Source organism: Salmo trutta, chromosome 33 (genome assembly GCF_901001165.1).
Source record: "Salmo trutta chromosome 33, fSalTru1.1, whole genome shotgun sequence".
NCBI lineage: Eukaryota > Metazoa > Chordata > Actinopteri > Salmoniformes > Salmonidae > Salmo > Salmo trutta.
In genome coordinates, this window is record NC_042989.1 from 41224014 (window position 1) to 41244438 (window position 20425).

A 20425-nucleotide genomic window follows, 5' to 3' on the forward strand; every position below is an offset into this window, starting at 1 on the left:
AAATGCTTACCGTATAATAATGCACTAAATCAACATTTGGCATATCATTGCAAAAATATTTTACACATCATGAGATATAAAGAGGCAATAGCCTAGAATTACAAAAATGGAATAATATAAATGAATATAAAATTCATTTAAATGTGATTTAAATATATAGTTCTATGCAATCTATAATGTATTTATATTTTGTAGACATCTCATCTCGGCTTTGTCACATGTTTGTAACAATTGCAAAGACATTAGTAACTTTGTATTGGTAGTTAACTTCCTTCTGAAGCTGTCAGAGCTCACACAAAGAGACAGATACACCTCTTTATTCTGTGTTTTAGTGGAGATCTTCTGTGTATAAAGAGACACAGAAGGGAAAAAATGTATCTAACAAATAAATTTAGCTGTTCAAGTGGTCTGAGGCGGTTAGAAAATAACAAACGTTTTCAAGTGCAACTGTAGTAACGATGGTTTTGGGAAACAGTTTGGCTACTAAAGATACATCGTAAGATGGTTCTGATGATTGTAACGTCTGCTTCCAACTCACTCTCAAACACGTTGATCCCCTGAACGCAGCTCACTTTCCAGCCCACTTTCCAGCTCACACTCTCAAGCACGTAGATCCCCTGAACGCAGCTCACTCTCCAGATCCCAATCACCTGAATTCTGATCACCTGTTCACACACCTGTATGTCATTATCACACACTATTTAGTTCAGTTCTTTGCACCCCGTCATTGTGAGGTATTGTTTGTTTTGTGACTCACTTCTATTCGGAGCGCTGAATTTCCCGTAATTTAATCCTCCCGTTTAGTTTTTGCCTGCCTCACTAACGACGCCTTTTGCCTATTTCCTGCCTGTACTTTAGCCTATTGTATTTCCTGTTATCAACCTGTTGCCTGATCTCCCGGATAACCTTCACTAGCCTTTTCCCTGCCTGTACTGTTGACTTTTTGTACCCTCTGTGTATGACCTTCTGGCTGTCCCTGGACCCAGCTACCTGCCTCCCCCTGTGTATGACCTTCTGCCTGCCCCTGGACCCAGCTACCTGCCTCCCTCTGTGTATGACCTTCTGCCTGTCCCTGGACCCAGCTACCTACCTCCCCCTGTGTATGACCTTCTGCCTGCCCCTGGACCCAGCTACCTACCTCCCCCTGTGTAAGACCTTCTGCCTGTCCCTGGACCCAGCTACCTGCCTCCCCCTGTGTAAGACCTTCTGCCTGCCCCTGGACCCAGCTACCTGCCTCCCCTGTGTAAGACCTTCTGCCTGCCCCTGGACCCAGCTACCTGCCTCCTCCTGTGTATGACCTTCTGCCTGCCCCTGGACCCAGCTACCTGCCTCCCCCTGTGTATGACCTTCTGCCTGCCCCTGGACCCAGCTACCTGCCTCCTCCTGTGTAAGACCTTCTCCCTGCCCCTGGACCCAGCTACCTGCCTCCCCCTGTGTAAGACCTTCTGCCTGCCCCTGGAACCAGCTATCTACCTCCCTCTGTGTATGACCTTCTGCCTGCCCCTGGACCCACCTACCTGCCTCCCCCTGTGTATGATCTTCTGCCTGCCCCTGGACCCAGCTACCTGCCTCCCCCTGTGTATGACCTTCTGCCTGCCCCTGGACCCAGCTACCTGCCTCCCCCTGTGTATGATCTTCTGCCTGCCCCTGGACCCAGCTACCTGCCTCCCCCTGTGTATGATCTTCTGCCTGCCCCTGGACCCAGCTACCTGCCTCCCCCTGTGTATGACCTTCTGTTTGCCCCTGGACCCAGCTACCTGCCTCCCCCTGTGTATGACCTTCTGCCTGCCCCTGGACCCAGCTACCTGCCTCCCCCTGTGTATGACCTTCTGCCTGTCCCTGGACCCAGCTACCTGCCTCCCCCTGTGTATGACCTTCTGCCTGCCCCTGGACCCAGCTACCTGCCTCCCCCTGTGTAAGACCTTCTGCCTGCCCCTGGACCCAGCTACCTACCTCCCCCTGTGTATGACCTTCTGCCTGCCCCTTGACCCAGCTACCTGCCTCCCCCTGTGTATGACCTTCTGCCTGCCCCTGGACCCAGCTACCTACCTCCCCCTGTGTATGACCTTCTGCCTGCCCCTGGACCCAGCTACCTACCTCCCCCTGTGTATGACCTTCTGCCTGCCCCTGGACCCAGCTACCTGCGTCTTCCTGTGGTCCTTTACAAATAAACACCTTCTGCGCCCTGCGCTTGAAACCAGCTCTCTGTCTCTTCTCGTGTTCATTACAATGATGATCTTAACGTTACGCAGGCTCTGGTGTAACAAGGCCCAGTTCTGCTGAACAGACAACCAAAGGCTCAGACAGAGAAGCGCTGGCTTCAGACCATAACTACGTTCATCGCCCTGGACGCTGATCTTCCTTTTCACATATTCTTCTGGATGGACATAATTCAGATATCCCAGTAGTTTGAGAGTCTCTGTTTCTGTCTTGTTTGTACCAGACCATGCGATCATAGTTGACCATAGAGTGTGAACAGTACTAATGTTACCCTGGCCTTTCCTTATGTTACCCTGGCCTTTCCTTATGTTACCCTGGCCTTTCCTTATGTTACCCTGGCCTTTGCTTTCTCTGCCTTTTTTCCAGTTGCAAGTTTTGGCACATTTATTCTAGCAACATGCATCCCACTGCTGGTAGTCAACATAGCAACCTGCATCCCACTGCTGGTTGGCAACATAGCAACCTGCATTCCACTGCTGGTTGGCAACATAGCAACCTGCATCCCACTGCTGGTAGTCAACATAGCAACCTGCATCCCACTGCTGGTTGGCAACATAGCAACCTGCATTCCACTGCTGGTAGTCAACATAGCAACCTGCATCCCACTGCTGGTAGTCAACATAGCAACCTGCATCCCACTGCTGGTTGGCAACATAGCAACCTGCATTCCACTGCTGGTTGGCAACATAGCAACCTGCATCCCACTGCTGGTTGGCAACATAGCAACCTGCATTCCACTGCTGGTTGGCAACATAGCAACCTGCATTCCACTGCTGGTTGGCAACATAGCAACCTGCATCCCACTGCTGGTTGGCAACATAGCAACCTGCATCCCACTGCTGGTTGGTCACATAGCAACCTGCATCCCACTGCTGGTTGGTCACATAGCAACCTGCATTCCACTGCTGGTTGGCAACATAGCAACCTGCATCCCACTGCTGGTTGGCAACATAGCAACCTGCATCCCACTGCTGGTTGGTAACATAGCAACCTGCATCCCACTGCTGGTTGGCCTCTGAAGCTAAAGCAGGGTCGGTCCCTGAATGGGAAACAAGATGTAGCTGGAAGTGGTGAAAATAACAGTTTAAAGGTTTAAAAATGTCATATGGGGATTTTGTTTTTTCTTTATATTGTCTATTTTCAGATATGGAGAGCTGTGAAAACCTGTCTGCAGATGAAGAGGTCCCCGTGAATGTACCTAGAGACTGCTGGCACACCCTTGTATGCCATGGGTGGTATGTGTACTTATGTTAGCACATGTTGTACACAACAATACAGTTAAACGTCACAACACAATATAAGGCCATAAAACGTATTACAACTGGAGCAGGACAATCCTGCTCTGTAGGTATGAAGGTGTGCAGGTTTCTGTTCCAGCCCAGCACTAACACAACTGATTCAACTAATGAGTTGATATTAATGTGTATTTTATTGCTGGGCTGGAACAAAAACCTGCACACCCAGTAGATCAGTGGAACAACGTTCATGCCTTCTGGTACGGACTAGATTTTGTTCAGCTGAAATGATGTTTTAGTAATAATAGCCTAATTACTACAGATGTCTAACATTTACAAATAAGTTAGTTTATTTATACATTTTGAAATGATATGTTCATTCTTTCAATGTTGATTTATTGAATTAAAGTGTTTTTCTAGTTGTTAACTTAAAACTATTATTCAAGATGAATTACTGTCAATGTTCATAAAGACGTGAAGGTGGGATCTGTCTCTAATTTCTCTGGGTTTCTGGGTTTCCACTCTGTCTCAGGATATCAGCTATGTGAATAAATTTTTCAGCTTGTCGTAACGGCATGCATCACCAATGTAGCCGAAGACCTACAAATCTCTTTTCGCCCACCATCAACAACCAACGATCTCTGCAATCCTCCTCCATGCCATAGAGAGAGTGAACTATGTTTCATGAATGGAAGATTTTCAAGCAAACATATGCTCCTCAACCGATTGGTTAAACTGCGGTGGATGAAGGAGAGGTAGCTGTCTGACTCAACAGCATTTGCATATCTCATTAGCATCATGCCTGCTCGTTACAGTAAGATCAAATAACTGGTCACACGATGTTCTGAGACCACACGGCCTGTGAGATAATGGGCTACTCATTTAATAAGGGTTACACCTCCCTGTGAGATAATGGGCTACTCATTCAGTAAGGGTTACACCTGCCTGTGAGATAATGGGCTACTCATTCAGTAAGGGTTACACCTCCCTGTGAGATAATGGGCTACTCATTTAGTAAGGGTTACACCTCCCTGTGAGATAATGGGCTACTCATTTAGTAAGGGTTACACCTCCCTGTGAGATAATGGGCTACTCATTTAGTAAGGGTTACACCTCCCTGTGAGATAATGGGCTACTCATTCAGTAAGGGTTACACCTGCCTGTGAGATAATGGGCTACTCATTCAGTAAGGGTTACACCTCCCTGTGAGATAATGGGCTACTCATTTAGTAAGGGTTACACCTCCCTGTGAGATAATGGGCTACTCATTTAGTAAGGGTTACACCTCCCTGTGAGATAATGGGCTACTCATTTAGTAAGGGTTACACCTCCCTGTGAGATAATGGGCTACTCATTCAGTAAGGGTTACACCTGCATGTGAGATAATGGGCTACTCATTCAGTAAGGGTTACACCTGCCTGTGAGATAATGGGCTACTCATTTAGTAAGGGTTACACCTCCCTGTGAGATAATGGGCTACTCATTCAGTAAGGGTTACACCTCCCTGTGAGATAATGGGCTACTCATTCAGTAAGGGTTACACCTCCCTGTGAGATAATGGGCTACTCATTTAGTAAGGGTTACACCTCCCTGTGAGATAATGGGCTACTCATTTAGTAAGGGTTACACCTCCCTGTGAGATAATGGGCTACTCATTTAGTAAGGGTTACACCTGCCTGTGAGATAATGAGCTACTCATTTAGTAAGGGTTACACCTCCCTGTGAGATAATGGGCTACTCATTCAGTAAGGGTTACACCTCCCTGTGAGATAATGGGCTACTCATTTAGTAAGGGTTACACCTCCCTGTGAGATAATGGGCTACTCATTTAGTAAGGGTTACACCTGCCTGTGAGATAATGGGCTACTCATTTAGTAAGGGTTACACCTCCCTGTGAGATAATGGGCTACTCATTTAGTAAGGGTTACACCTGCCTGTGAGATAATGGGCTACTCATTTAGTAAGGGTTACACCTCCCTGTGAGATAATGGGCTACTCATTTAGTAAGGGTTACACCTCCCTGTGAGATAATGGGCTACTCATTCAGTAAGGGTTACACCTCCCTGTGAGATAATGGGCTACTCATTTAGTAAGGGTTACACCTCCCTGTGAGATAATGGGCTACTCATTCAGTAAGGGTTACACCTGCATGTGAGATAATGGGCTACTCATTCAGTAAGGGTTACACCTGCATGTGAGATAATGGGCTACTCATTTAGTAAGGGTTACACCTGCCTGTGAGATAATGGGCTACTCATTTAGTAAGGGTTACACCTGCCTGTGAGATAATGGGCTACTCATTTAGTAAGGGTTACACCTCCCTGTGAGATAATGGGCTACTCATTCAGTAAGGGTTACAGCTGCCTGTGAGATAATGGGCTACTCATTTAGTAAGGGTTACACCTGCCTGTGAGATAATGGGCTACTCATTTAGTAAGGGTTACACCTCCCTGTGAGATAATGGGCTACTCATTTAGTAAGGGTTACACCTGCTTGTGAGATAATGGGCTACTCATTCAGTAAGAGTTACACCTGCCTGTGAGATAATGGGCTACTCATTCAGTAAGGGTTACACCTGCCTGTGAGATAATGGGCTACTCATTCAGTAAGGGTTACACCTGCATGTGAGATAATGGGCTACTCATTTAGTAAGGGTTACACCTCCCTGTGAGATAATGGGCTATTCATTCAGTAAGGGTTACACCTGCCTGTGAGATAATGGGCTACTCATTTAGTAAGGGTTACACCTGCATGTGAGATAATGGGCTACTCATTCAGTAAGGGTTACACCTGCCGGTGAGATAATGGGCTACTCATTCAGTAAGGGTTACACCTGCCTGTGAGATAATGGGCTACTCATTCAGTAAGGGTTACACCTGCCTGTGAGATAATGGGCTACTCATTCAGTAAGGGTTACACCTCCCTGTGAGATAATGGGCTACTAATTTAGTAAGGGTTAGACCTGCCTGTGAGATAATGGGCTACTCATTTAGTAAGGGTTACACCTGCATGTGAGATAATGGGCTACTCATTCAGTAAGGGTTACACCTGCCTGTGAGATAATGGGCTACTCATTCAGTAAGGGTTACACCTGCCTGTGAGATAATGGGCTACTCATTCAGTAAGGGTTACACCTGCCTGTGAGATAATGGGCTACTCATTCAGTAAGGGTTACACCTCCCTGTGAGATAATGGGCTACTCATTCAGTAAGGGTTACACCTGCCTGTGAGATAATGGGCTACTCATTTAGTAAGGGTTACACCTGCCTGTGAGATAATGGGCTAGTCATTCAGTAAGGGTTACACCTGCCTGTGAGATAATTGGCTCCTCATTTAGTAAGGGTTACACCTGTCTGTGAGATAATGGGCTACTCATTCAGTAAGGGTTACACCTGCCTGTGAGATAATGGGCTACTCATTCAGTAAGGGTTACACCTGCATGTGAGATAATGGGCTACTCATTTAGTAAGGGTTACACCTCCCTGTGAGATAATGGGCAACTCATTTAGTAAGGGTTACACCTTTCTGTGAGATAATGGGCTACTCATTTAGTAAGGGTTACACCTCCCTGTGAGATAATGGGCTACTCATTTAGTAAGGGTTACACCTGCATGTGAGATAATGGGCTACTCATTCAGTAAGGGATACACCTGCCTGTGCTCCTGCCTGTGCTCCTGGCTGTGCTCCTGCCCGTGCTCCTGCCCGTGCTCCTGCCCGTGCTTCTGCCCGTGCTCCTGCCCGTGCTCTTGCCCGTGCTCCTGCCCGTGCTCCTGCCCGTCCTTCTGCCCGTGCTCCTGGCCGTGCTCCTGCCCGTGCTCCTGGCCGTGCTCCTGCCCGTGCTCCTGGCCGTGCTCCTGCCCGTGCTCCTGCTTGTGCTCCTGCCTGTGCTCCTGGCCGCGTTCCTGCCTGTGCTCCTGCCCGTGCTCCTGCCCGTGCTCCTGGCTGTGCTCCTGCCTGTGCTCCTGCTCGTTCTCTTGCCCGTGCTCTTGCCCGTGCTCCTGCCCGTGCTCCTGCCTGTGCTCCTGCTCGTGCTCCTGCCTGTGCTCCTGCCCGTCCTCCTGCCCGTGCTCCTGCCCGTGCTCCTGCTCGTGCTCCTGGCTGTGTTCTTGGCTGTGCTCCTGCCTGTGCTCCTGCCCGTGCTCCTGCTCGTGCTCCTGCCTGTGCTGCTGCCCGTGCTGCTGCCCGTGCTCCTGGCTGTGCTCCTGCCTGTGCTCCTGCCCGTTCTGCTGCCCGTGCTCCTGGCCGTGCTCCTGCCTGTGCTCCTGCCCGTGCTCCTGCCCGTGCTCCTGGCTGTGCTCCTGCCTGTGCTCCTGCCTGTGTGTGTGTGCTCTAATTGTCTCTGAGTAGTGAGCTATGTAAGGATTATAGGTTTTAGTTATGTTAGGATTATAGGGTTTTAGTTTTGTAAGGATTATAGGGTTTTAGTTTTGTAAGGATTATAGGGTTTAGTTTTGTATTGACAGGGAGGTTGTATAAAACCAACCAGCGTGCCATGAGCCTGAGCCTCTCCATTCCTCTCTATGCAGCATGACAAGACCTTGCCATTACCAGCACACAAAGTGGTGTGTGTGTGTGTGTGTGTGTGTGTGTGTGTATGCTGTGTGTGGTGTGTGGTGTGTGTGTGTGTGTGTGGTGTGTGTGTGTGTGTGTGGTGTGTGTGCTGTGTGTTGTGTGTGGTGTGTGTGTGTGGTGTGTGCTGTGTGCTGTGTGTGTGTGGTGTGTGGTCAGGGAGGGAATCTCCTCACGAAAGGCATCTCATAGGTACAAATGGTTTTCATTATCCAACTTAAAAGGGAGTTTGAAAAGACCTGTTAAGACATTCTGATATTTTTACAGGTCTAGTTAATTGAGCAGTAAAAAAGTATTGTTTTGGTCTGTTTGTATTTTTCCAGAATCGGTCGTGTGTTTTGTTCTACTTTTCAGTTTTAATAGATTTCCACTGCTAATGAGCGACTCCCTCTTTTCTCGTAAGTCAGTAATTAGTGAGCCTCGTTATTGTCACGCCCTGACCTTAGAAATCCTTTAAATTCTCTATTTGGTAGGTCAGGGTGTGACTAGGGTGGGAAATCTATGTTTATATTTCTATGTTGGCCGAGCATGGTTCCTGATCAGAGGCAGCTGTCTATCGTTGTCTCTGATTGGGGATCATACTTAGGCAGCCCTTTTTCCCCACCTTCAGTTGTGGGATCTTGTCTTTTGTGTTGCATGTGTTTGGCACTCCTAGCTTTACGTTCGTTGTGTTTTTTTTGTTTTTTTGGTGGTACATTTAAAATGAAAGAAAATGTACGCCTACCACGCTGCACCTTGGTCTTCGTTGAACGACAAACGTAACATCTATAGACAAGACACAACCAAATAACACACGATCCTGCTATCGTTGATCACTCACAGTTCACTGTGTTGTGTCCTCAATACATTTGTAAAAATCCCTCTTCGTGTTCAAATTAGCCACTTTAGTTTATGAGAATTCCTGCTTCTGGTCGACAAGCACTTTGGTACCAAATTAAGCTCTGATGTAATTTATATACAGGGGTTTTGGATTATAAGGCTATTTGTAAGGTGACCCAATACATGCTAATGATCTATAAATGCATCCTATATCATATAACAACACTGAACAACATGAGAAAGACTAGAATGAGGAGTTGTCATGTACTGGGAGAAGTACCATGCCCCCTAGTGTCTAATAGTGGAACTGCATCCTGGACTGTTGGGTTAGAGCAACCCAGACATACAGTAAGGTGATCCAGCCTGCCTGCCTGCCTGCCTGCCTGCCTGCCTGCCTGCCTGCCTGCCTGCCTGCCTGCCTGCCTGCCTGCCTGCCTGCCTGTCTGTCTGTCTGCCTGCCTGTCTGCCTGCCTGCCTGCCTGCCTCTTTTTCTCAATTCAAATTCAATCTCTTTTTCTCAATTCAAATTCCATTGAATTTCAATTCAAGGGGCTTTATTGGCATGGGAAACACATGTTTACGTTGCCAAAGCAACTTAAATAGATAATAAACAAAAGTGAAATAAACAATAAGAAACGTAGAGTAAACATTACACCAAAAGAATAAAGACATTTCAAATGTCATATTATGTCTATATACAGTGATGTAATGTGCAAATAGTTAAGTACAAAAGGGCAAAATAAACATACATATGGGTTGCATTTACAATGGTGTTTGTTCTTCACTGGGTGCCATTTTCTTGTGGTAACAGGTCACAAATCTCTCTCTCTCTCTGTCCATAGTCTGGCTCCTCTCCTCTCTCCCCTCCTCTCTTCACTCCTCTCTTCTCTTCTCTCCTCTCCTCTCCTCACTCCTCTTCTCCTCTCCTTTCTCCCCTCCTGTCTTCTCTCTCCTCCTCTCCTCTCCTCACTCCTCTCCTCTCTTTTCTTCTCTTCTCTTCTCCTCTACACGCCTCTACCCTCCTCTCTTCTCCCGTTCAGGTTCCTGTCAACCACAATAGAACATGTTTAAATAAAACATTTATCCACTTGGCAGTCCTGGATTTTCACAGGCAGCTTACTGAGGTAGACAACTCAGAGGGACACAGTTCAGAGGGATGCCAGATTTCACAAACCAATAATATTGTTGGAAAGACAGAAAGGGGTTGGTCCAGGGACAGGGTCAGGGTCAGGGTCAGGGTCAGGGTCAGGGACAGGGTCAGGCTGAGAGGCTGGTGGGAGTTGGGAAGGGTCCTCTAACAGGGCATTCATATATAACCATTTCTAGGCTATTTCTGGTGGTGAAGTGAAATGCATTTACATCACATGCTATTTATATATACTGTACATGCTAATGTATAATATCCATTAATAAGAAGATTTTGAGAAACATTGTGATCAGTGTGATTGGTACTGGGTTGTGTACAGAGCCAGATGAGGCTGTTCCTGTGAGGCTGTCCCTGTGAGGCTGTTCCTGTGAGGCTGTTCCTGTGAGCCTGTTCCCTTTGCTAAAGGGTTTATAAAGAGCTTGTAATTATGTTATTCATGGTTGTTTAAGCATTTGCAAATCCATTATAAACCGTTTATAAACTGTTATAACACATTGGTCAAAAAAATGCGAAAGCTGAGAGGGGTTTTTCTGACCAATGGTCCTCTGGCCCGTCAATAGAGAGGGGTTTTTCAGACCAATGGTGCTCTGGCCCGTCAATAGAGAGGGTTTTTTCTGACCAATGGTCCTCTGGCCCGTCAATAGAGAGGGTTTTTTCTGACCAATGGTCCTCTGGCCCGTCAACAGAGAGGGGTTTTTCAGACCAACGGTCCTCTGGCCCGTCAATAGAGAGGGGTTTTTCAGACCAATGGTGCTCTGGCCCGTGAATAGAGAGGGGTTTTTCAGACCAACGGTCCTCTGGCCCGTCAATAGAGAGGGTTTTTTCTGACCAATGGTTCTCTGGCCCGTCAACAGAGAGGGGTTTTTCAGACCAACGGTCCTCTGGCCCGTCAATAGAGAGGGGTTTTTCAGACCAACGGTCCTCTGGCCTGTGAATAGAGAGGGGTTATTCTGGCCAACAGTCCTCTGGCCCATCAATAGAGAGGGGTTTTTCTGACCAATGGTCCTCTGGCCTGTGAATAGAGAGGGGTTTTTCTGACCAATGGTCCTCTGGCCCATCAATAGAGAGGGGTTTTTCAGACCAACGGTCCTCTGGCCCGTCAACAGAGAGGGGTTTTTCAGACCAACGGTCCTCTGGCCCGTCAATAGAGAGGGGTTTTTCTGACCAACGGGCCTCTGGCCTGTGAATAGAGAGGGGTTTTTCAGACCAATGGTCCTCTGGCCTGTGAATAGAGAGGGTTTTTCAGACAAATGGTCCTCTGGCCTGTGAATAGAGAGGGGTTTTTCTGACCAATGGTCCTCTGGCCTGTGAATAGAGAGGGGTTTTTCATACCAATGGTCCTCTGGCCTGTCAATAGAGAGGGGTTTTTCTGACCAATGGTCCTCTGACCTGTGAATAGAGAGGGGCTTTTCAGACCAACGGTCCTCTGGCCCGTCAATAGAGAGGGGTTTTTCAGACCAACGGTCCTCTGGCCTGTGAATAGAGAGGGGTTTTTCAGACCAATGGTCCTCTGGCCTGTGAACAGAGAGGGGTTTTTCAGACCAATGGTCAACTTCCGTGACAAGAGAGGGGTTTTTCAGACCAGTTGTCAACTCCCATTATGTGTCTTGCCCCATGTGTGAAATCCTGATGCCTTGGCCAGATTTACAACTCAGGCAGTATTCAATTATATAATTCCTATCATATTATATAATAATAATATCATATTACCCCTTACCAGATTATGTTAACGCTTCATTATAAGAAGTCCTTATTACACTGTAATTACATATGTAAATACACTGTAACAAGTATTGTAGTTAATTGTAATAATTCATAGTTACACTGTAATAACAACAGGTGGTAATTGCAGTCTGTAATTACAGAGGTAAAACCAACTAATACTTGTTTCCGTGCTTGTTCCACGTGATACAGTGGCTTGCGAAAGTATTCACCCCGCTTGGCATTTTTCCTATTTTGTTGCCTTACAACCTGGAATTAAAATGGATATTCGGGGGGGGTTTCTATCATTTTGATATACACAACATGCCTACCACTTTGAAGAAACAAACAAGAAATAAGACAACTACAAAAAACGGAAAACTATTCACCCGCCCAAATTCAAATCTTTAAAGACCCACCTTTTGCAGCAATTACAGCTGCAAGTCTCTTGGGGTATGTCTCTATAAGCTTGGTACATCTAGCCACTGGGATTTTTGCCCATTCTTCAAGGCAAAACTGCTCCAGCTCCTGCAAGTTGGATGCGTTCCGCTGGTGTGCAGCAATCTTTAGCTCATACCACAGATTCTCAATTGGATTGAGGTCTGGGCTTTGACTAGGCCATTCCAAGACAGTTAAATGTTTCCCCTTAAACCACTTGAGTGTTGCTTTAGCAGTATGCTTAGGGTCATTGTCCTGCTGGAAGGTGAACCTCTGTCCCAGTCTCAAATCTCTGGAAGACTGAAAGAGGTTTCCCTAAAAAATTTCCCTGTACTTAGCGCCATTCATCATTGGTTCAATTCTGACCAGTTTCCCAGTACCTGCGGATGAAAAACATCCCCACAGCATGATGCTGCCACCACCATGCTTCACTGTGGATGCTGTGGGGATGTTCGCGGGGTGATGAGAGGTGTTGGGTTTGCGCCAGACAGTGTTTTCCTTGATGGCCAAAAAGCTCAATTTTAGTCTGATCTGACCAGAGTACCTTCTTCAATATGTTTGGGGGGTCTCCCAAATGTCTTTTGGCGAACACCAAACGTGTTTGCTTATTTTTTTTCATTAAGTAATGGCTTTTTTTCTGGCCACTCTTCCGTAAAGCCCAGCTCTGTGGGTTGTATGGCTTAAAGTGGTCCTATAGACAGATACTCCAAACTCCGCTGTGGAGCTGCATCTTTGGTCTCTTTGTTGCCTCTCTGATTAATGCCCTCCTTGCCTGGTCTGTGAGTATTGGTGGGCGGCCCTCTCTTGGCGGGTTTGTTGTGGTGCCATATTCTTTCTATTTTTTAATAATGGATTTAATGATGCTCCATGGGATGTATAAAGTTTTGTATATTTTTTTGTAACCAAACCGTGATCTGTATTTCTCCACAACTTTGTCCCTGATCTGTTTGGAGAGCTCCTTGGTCTTCATGGTGCCGCTTGCTTGGTGGTGCCCCTTGCTTAGTGATGTTGCAGACTCAGGGGCCTTTCAGAACAGGTGTATATATACTGAGACCATGTGACAGATCATGTGACACTTAAATAAAGTCCACCTGTGTGCAATCTAACTAATTATGTGACTTCTGAAGGTAAATGGTTGCACCAGATCTTATTTAGGGGCTTCATAGCAAAGGGGGTGAATATCAAATCAAATAAAATGTATTTATATAGCCCTTCTTACATCAGCTGATATCTCAAAGTGCTGTACAGAAACCCAGCCTAAAACCCCAAACAGCAAGCAATGCAGGTGTAGAAGCACGGTGGCTAGGAAAAACTCCCTAGAAAGGCCAAAACCTAGGAAGAAACCTAGAGAGGAACCAGGCTATGAGGGGTGGCCAGTCCTCTTCTGGCTGGGCCGGGTGGAGATTATAACTGCACATGGCAGCACATGGCCTAGATGTTCAAATGTTCATAAATGACCATATTGAATACATATGCACGCACCACTTTTCCGTTTTAAATAATACAATTTTTTTTCTTCATTTCACTTCAACAATTTGGACTATTTTATGTATGTCCATTACTTGAAATCTGTAATGGACATACATAAAATAAAAGTGGCCCGCCGTTCCGGATCTGCCAGAGTGGCCCGCCGTTCCGGATCTGCCAGAGTGGCCCGCCATGCCGGATCTGCCAGAGTGGCTGTCCGCCAGCCGGGCGCAGCAAGGGTCATCCGCCGACCGGGCGCAGCCATCGCCGCTCGCCAGCCGGGCGCAGCAAGGGTCGTCCGCCAGCCGGGCGCAGCAAGGGTCGTCCGCCAGCCGGGCGCAGCAAGGGTCGCTCGCCAGCCGGGCGCGGCCAGAGACACCCGCCAGCCAGGCGTGGCAAGAATCGCATATATATTTGGTTATTGTAGTTTGGTCAGGATGTGGCAGAGGGTGGTTGATGTATGTTTATGGGGTTTGTCACTGGTCTATGTCTGTGTTTCTATGTTTAGTTGATTGGGGTTGGACTCTCAATTGAAGGCAGGTGTGTTGAGTTGCCTTTGATTGGGAGTCCTATATAGTAGGGTGTCTTTGTGTTTCGTGGGTAGTTGTATTTCGCACTGCTAGGGAATGTATAGCCTGTGAAACTGTCACTAGTCGTTTTTTGTTTTCTTGTTTTCTCATGTTCACATTTATTTAATAAATTAAGATGATGAGCACGCAACCCGCTGCGTATTGGTCCACTTTCTCTGACAGTGACTTCAACATATCGTCAGAAGACGAAGATCGTGACAAAATTACAGGTTGTAATGCAACAAAATAGGAGAAATGCCAAGGGGGATGAATACTTTCGCAAGGCACTGTACATCACAAGAAAGAGAAGAAAGATAACTTTATTTTTAATGGGTATGAATTTTTTCTCAAAATAATGTTTAAGACAACAAGGAACCCTGTGTTTACAAACTTGCACTTCAGCATTCTTTCGTGGCACAATCGATGGCAGAAGGTTGGGGTTTCGCCGACCACCACAGACGAGCTCACCCTCCCTGCCTGTCTCATTACAATACGATCAGCTGCCAACTATGATCAGCTAGGGGGAAATCAGATTTTTATAATTATATAAAAAATTGTGCAACTAATTTCCCACCAACATGTTTCTGTGCCACAATCAATAAACAAATCATACCGACTTCGGGAACTTCAATATCATGGTTTGCATTTTCAACACCACAATAAATAGACTATGTCAATCTCAACAAACAGAAAATACATCCCTCCCTACCTTGTATGTCTACCCAGTATTGAAGGCTTGACAATTTCCGAATGTTAAGTACAATTCTTACAAGCTTGTTTGGCTGGTAACTTATTATTTAGATGTTTATAACGGCTGGTGAACCATGATGTCATAATCAAAGTAACACTGGACTAGCTAATTGCCGACAAATTTTACCATGCGAATATTCAAACATCTTCATAAGAACAATACGCCATTTCAGTTTCCTTTAGGAACATTTGGCGCTGGACAACATGACAGGGAAGATTTTAATTTACCGGACATTTCAGATATTTACCGTGCACCCATATGTATTCATATCCCACCGGGCTCAGACAGCGGCATCAGTAAATGAGGGATAATGGCCAAATGAGCCACATTTACATGTCCTTAAAACAGCCAAGAACAAATGACAAAAACACTATTCCTTGTGTTTCAATGTGTAGCATATGCTAAACTTTATAGCCTTTTTTTCTGTTGGTTTTTAGGCTACTTTCCTAAAACAATAATTGTCCATCTCACGGTTCAGCTGTCAGAGATTTTAGCACTAAAAGTATCAGGGCACTGCATGCATAGGCCTATAGACGTAGATGTCCACAGTATGATATTATAATTTTAATAAACACACACACACACTTACAGCTGAAGTCGGAAGTTTACATACACCTTAGCCAAATACATTTAAACTCAGTTTTTCACAATTCCTGACATTTAAATCATAGTAAAAATTCCCTGTCTTAGGTCAGTTAGGATCACCACTTTATTTTAAGAATGTGAAATGTCAGAATAATAGTAGAGAGAATGATTTATTTCAGCTTTTATTTCTTTCATCACATTCCCAGTGGGTCAGAAGTTTACATACACTCAATTAGTATTTGGTAGCATTGCCTTTAAATTGTTTAACTTGGGTCAAATGTTTTGGGTAGCTTTCCACAAGCTTCCCTCAATAAGTTGGGTGAATTATGGCCCATTCCTCCTGACAGAGCTGGTGTAACCGAGTCAGGTTTTATAGGCCTCCTTGCTCGCACACGCTTTTTAGGTTCTGCCCGACAAATTTTCTATTGGATTGAGGTCAGGGCTTTGTGATGGCCAGTCCAATACCTTGACTTTGTTGTCCTTAAGCCATTTTGCCACAACTTTGGAAGTATGCTTGGGGTCATTGTCCATTTGGAAGACCCATTTGCGACTAAGCTTTAACTTCCTGACTGATGCCTTGAGATGTTGCTTCAATATATCCACATAATTTCCTGCCTCATGATGCTATCTATTTTGTGAAGTGCACCAGTCCCTCCTACAGCAAAGCACCTCCACAACATGATGCTGCCAGCCCCTGCTTCACGGTTGGGATTGTGTTCTTCGGTTTGCAGGCCTCCCACTTTTCCCTCCAAACATAACGATGGTCATAATTGCCAAACAGTTAAATTTTTGTTTCATCAGACCAAAGGACATTCCTCCAAAAAGTACGATCTTTGTCCGCATTTGCAGTTGCAAACCGTAGTAACATAAATGATGTCGCTCTTGCTGCTGGTGAATCTCTGATCCACCTCTACGCAGACGACACCATTCTGTATACTTCTGGCCCTTCTTTGGACACTGTGTTAACAACCCTCCAGACGAGCTTCAATGCCATTCAACTCTCCTTCCGTGGTCTCCAACTGCTCCTAAACACAAGTAAAACTAAATGCATGCTCTTCAACCGATCGCTGCCTGCACCTGCCCGCCCATCCAGCATAACTTCTCTGGACGGTTCTAACTTAGAATTTGTGGACAACTACAAATACCTAGGTGTCTGGTTAGACTGTAAACTCTCCTTCCAGACTCACATCAATCATCTCCAATCCAAAGTGAAATCTAGAATTGGCTTCCTATTTCGCAACAAAGCATCCTTCACTCATGCTGCCAAACATACCCTCGTAAAACTGACCATCCTACCAATCCTCGACTTCGGCGATGTCATTTACAAAATAGCCTCCAATACCCTACTCAACAAGCTGGATGCAGTCTATCACAGTGCCATCCGTTTTGTCACCAAAGCCCCATATACAACCCACCACTGCGACCTGTATGCTCTCGTTGGCTGGCCTTCACTTCATAATCGTCGCCAAACACATTGGCTCCAGGTCATCTACAAGACCCTGCTAGGTAAAGTCCCCCCTTATCTCCGCTCACTGGTCACCATAGCAGCACCCACCTGTAGCACGCGCTCCAGCAGGTATATCTCTCAGGTCACCCCTAAAGCCAACTCCTCCTTTGGTCGTCTCTCCTTCCAGTTCTCAGCTGCCAATGACTGGAACGAACTACAAAAATCTCTAAAACTGGAAACACTTATCTCCCTCACTAGCTTTAAGCACCAGCTGTCAGAGCAGCTCACAGATCTCTGCACCTGTACATAGCCCATCTTTAATTGAACCCAAACTACCACCTTTTCCCCTACTGTATTTATTTATTTTATTTATTTTGCTCCTTTGCACCATATTATTTATATTTTAACTTTTAACTTTCTTCAAACTACAAATCTACCATTCCAGTGTTTTTCTTGCCATACTTTATTTACTTTGCCACCATGGCATTTTTTTGCCTTTACCTCCATTATCTCACATCATTTGCTCACATTGTATATAGTCTTATTTTTTTTCTACTGCATCATTGATTGTATGTTGTTTTACTCCATGTGTAACTCTGTGTTTTTGTATGTTGTCGAACTGCTTTGCTTTATCTTGGCCAGGTCGCAATTGTAAATGAGAACTTGTTCTCAACTTGCCTACCTGGTTAAATAAATGTGAAATAAATAAATAAATAAAAAATAAATAAAATAAAGTAGTCTGGATTTTTTATGGCACTTTTGGAGCAGTGGGTTCTTCCTTTGCTGAGTGGCCTTTCAGGTTAGGTTGATATAGGACTCGTTTTACTGCGGATATAGATACTTTTGTACCTGTTTCCTTCAGCATCTTCACAAGGTCCTTTGCTGTTGTTCTGGGATTGATTTGCACTTTTCGCACCAAAGGTTGTTCATCTCTAGGAGACAGTATGCGTCTCCTTGCTGGACGGTATGACGGCTGGTGTTTATACTTCCGTACTATTGTTTGTACAGATGAACGTGGTACCTTCAGGTGTTTGGAAATTGCTCCCAAGGATGAACCAGACTTGTGGAGGTCTACAATTTTTTTCTGAGGTATTGGCTGATTTCTTTTTGATTTTCCCATGATGTCAAGCAAAGAGGCACTTAGTTTGAAGGTAGGCCTTGAAATTCATCCACAGGTACACCTTCAATTGATTCAAATTGTCACGTCCTGGCCAGTATATAAGGTTAATTGTTTTGTAGTTTGGTCAGGACGTGACAGAGCGTATTTGTTTTATGTGGTTCAGGGTGGTGTGTTTGTTTAAAGGGTGTTTGATGTAGTATTTCAGTGGTTGTGGTTTATAGTCTATGTTTCTGTATTTCTATGTGTGGTCTGGTGAGAGTGTTTCTATGTTGTGTTGATTGGGGTTGGGACTCTCAGTTGAAGGCAGGTGTTGTCTATCTGCCTTTGATTGAGAGTCCCATATATTGGGGTGTGTTTGTGTTTGTGATTAGTGGGTGATTGTTCTGTGTTGAGCTTTGCTTGGCCAGACTGTTTTTGTTGATCGTTCGTTTCTTTGTTATTGTTGTATGTTCATTTTTGGAAGTAATTAAAAATCAAGATGAGCATACACGTACCTGCTGCGTATTGGTCCTCCTTCACCGACGACAACCGTGACACAAATGATATCTTCTAAAGCCATAACATCATTTTCTGGAATTTTCCAAGCTGTTTTAAGTTACAGTCAACTTAGTGTATTTAAACTTCTGACCCACTGGAATTGTGATCCAGTGAATTATGAGTGAAATAATCTGTCTGGAAAACAACTGTTGGAAAAATGACTTCTGTCATGCACAAAGTAGATGTCCTAACCGACTTGACAAAACTATAGTTTGTTAACAAGAAATATGTGGAGTGGTTAAAAAACGAGTTTTAATGACTCCAACCTAAGATAATGTAAACTTCCGACTTCAACTGTATATTCCCCCCCAAAAAACACATAATCCTCCCCAAAGCAAAAAATAAAATGTTTGACACCCCTCCCCCACCACCCAGCCCCTCCCCCACCACCCAGCCCCTCCCCCACCACCCAGCCCCTCCCCCACCACCCAGACACTCCCTCACCACAAAGATACTCCCCCACCACCCATCCCCTCCCCCACCACCCAGCTTCTCCCCCACCACCCAGACCCTCCCCCACCACCCAGCCCCTCCGCCACCGCCCAGGTCCTCCCCCACCGCCCAGCCCCTCCCCCACCGCCCAGACCCTCCCCCACCGCCCAGACCCTCCCCCACCGCCCAGCCCCTCCCCCACCACCCAGACCCTCCCTCACCACCCAGACCCTCTCCCACCACCCAGCCCCTCCGCCACCGCCCAGGTCCTCCCCCGCCGCCCAGCCCCTCCCCCACCGCCCAGACCCTCCCCCACCGCCCAGACCCTCCCCCACCGCCCAGCCCCTCCCCCACCACCCAGCCCCTCCCCCACCGCCCAGCCCCTCCCCCACCACCCAGCCCCTCCGCCACCGCCCAGCCCCTCCCCCACCACCCAGACCCTCCCTCACCACCCAGACCCTCCCTCACCGCCCAGACCCTCCCCCACCGCCCAGCCCCTCCGCCACCGCCCAGCCCCTCCCCCACCGCCCAGGTCCTCCCCCACCGCCCAGACCCTCCCCCACCGCCCAGCCCCTCCCCCACCGCCCAGCCCCTCCCCCACCGCCCAGACCCTCCCTCACCACCCAGCCCCTCCCCCATCACCCAGACCCTCCCCCACCACCCAGACCCTCCCTCACCGCCCAGACCCTCCCCCACCGCCCAGACCCTCCCCCACCGCCCAGACCCTCCCCCACCGCCCAGCCCCTCCCCCACCGCCCAGCCCCTCCCCCACCGCCCAGACCCTCCCCCACCGCCCAGACCCTCCCCCACCGCCCAGACCCTCCCCCACCACCCAGACCCTGTCTTGTTTTTAGGTGCTTTGACTGATTTCATGTCAATGCTAACATGGCAAAACATTTGCTAGCTGGCTAACCAAAAACTGTAAAGATGTATTTGAGAGACAAGTGCTCATTGTGCAAATGTATTTATGTTTTCAATAAACATTAGAGACAAAATATAGTTTACATGTTGTAAAACATTCTAAGCCAACCACGTCTGTTTTGCTCCGTAATTGTGCACGTTTCAGTTTTGTTGCTAAACAACCAACCCGTCTATAGCCTTGGTATATAAGGGACTCGGGGCTCTATGCGTTCTCTGGAAAATAAGGCAACTCCGTAGAAGTTTAGTGCCACGTTGTTCATTATTTTCTCAATAACGCATAGCCCCTCGTTGATTATCCCTTACTTATTATGGTTTATAATGCATTTACAAATGCTTAAATAATCACTAAAAGCGTCATTATAAAACCTTTACAGACCCTTTACGAATGGTACCTTACTGTAAAGTGTTACCGGCTGCTTAGGTGAAGTTGCTCAGAGGCAGATAGTTGTGAGGAACGCTTCTGTCCA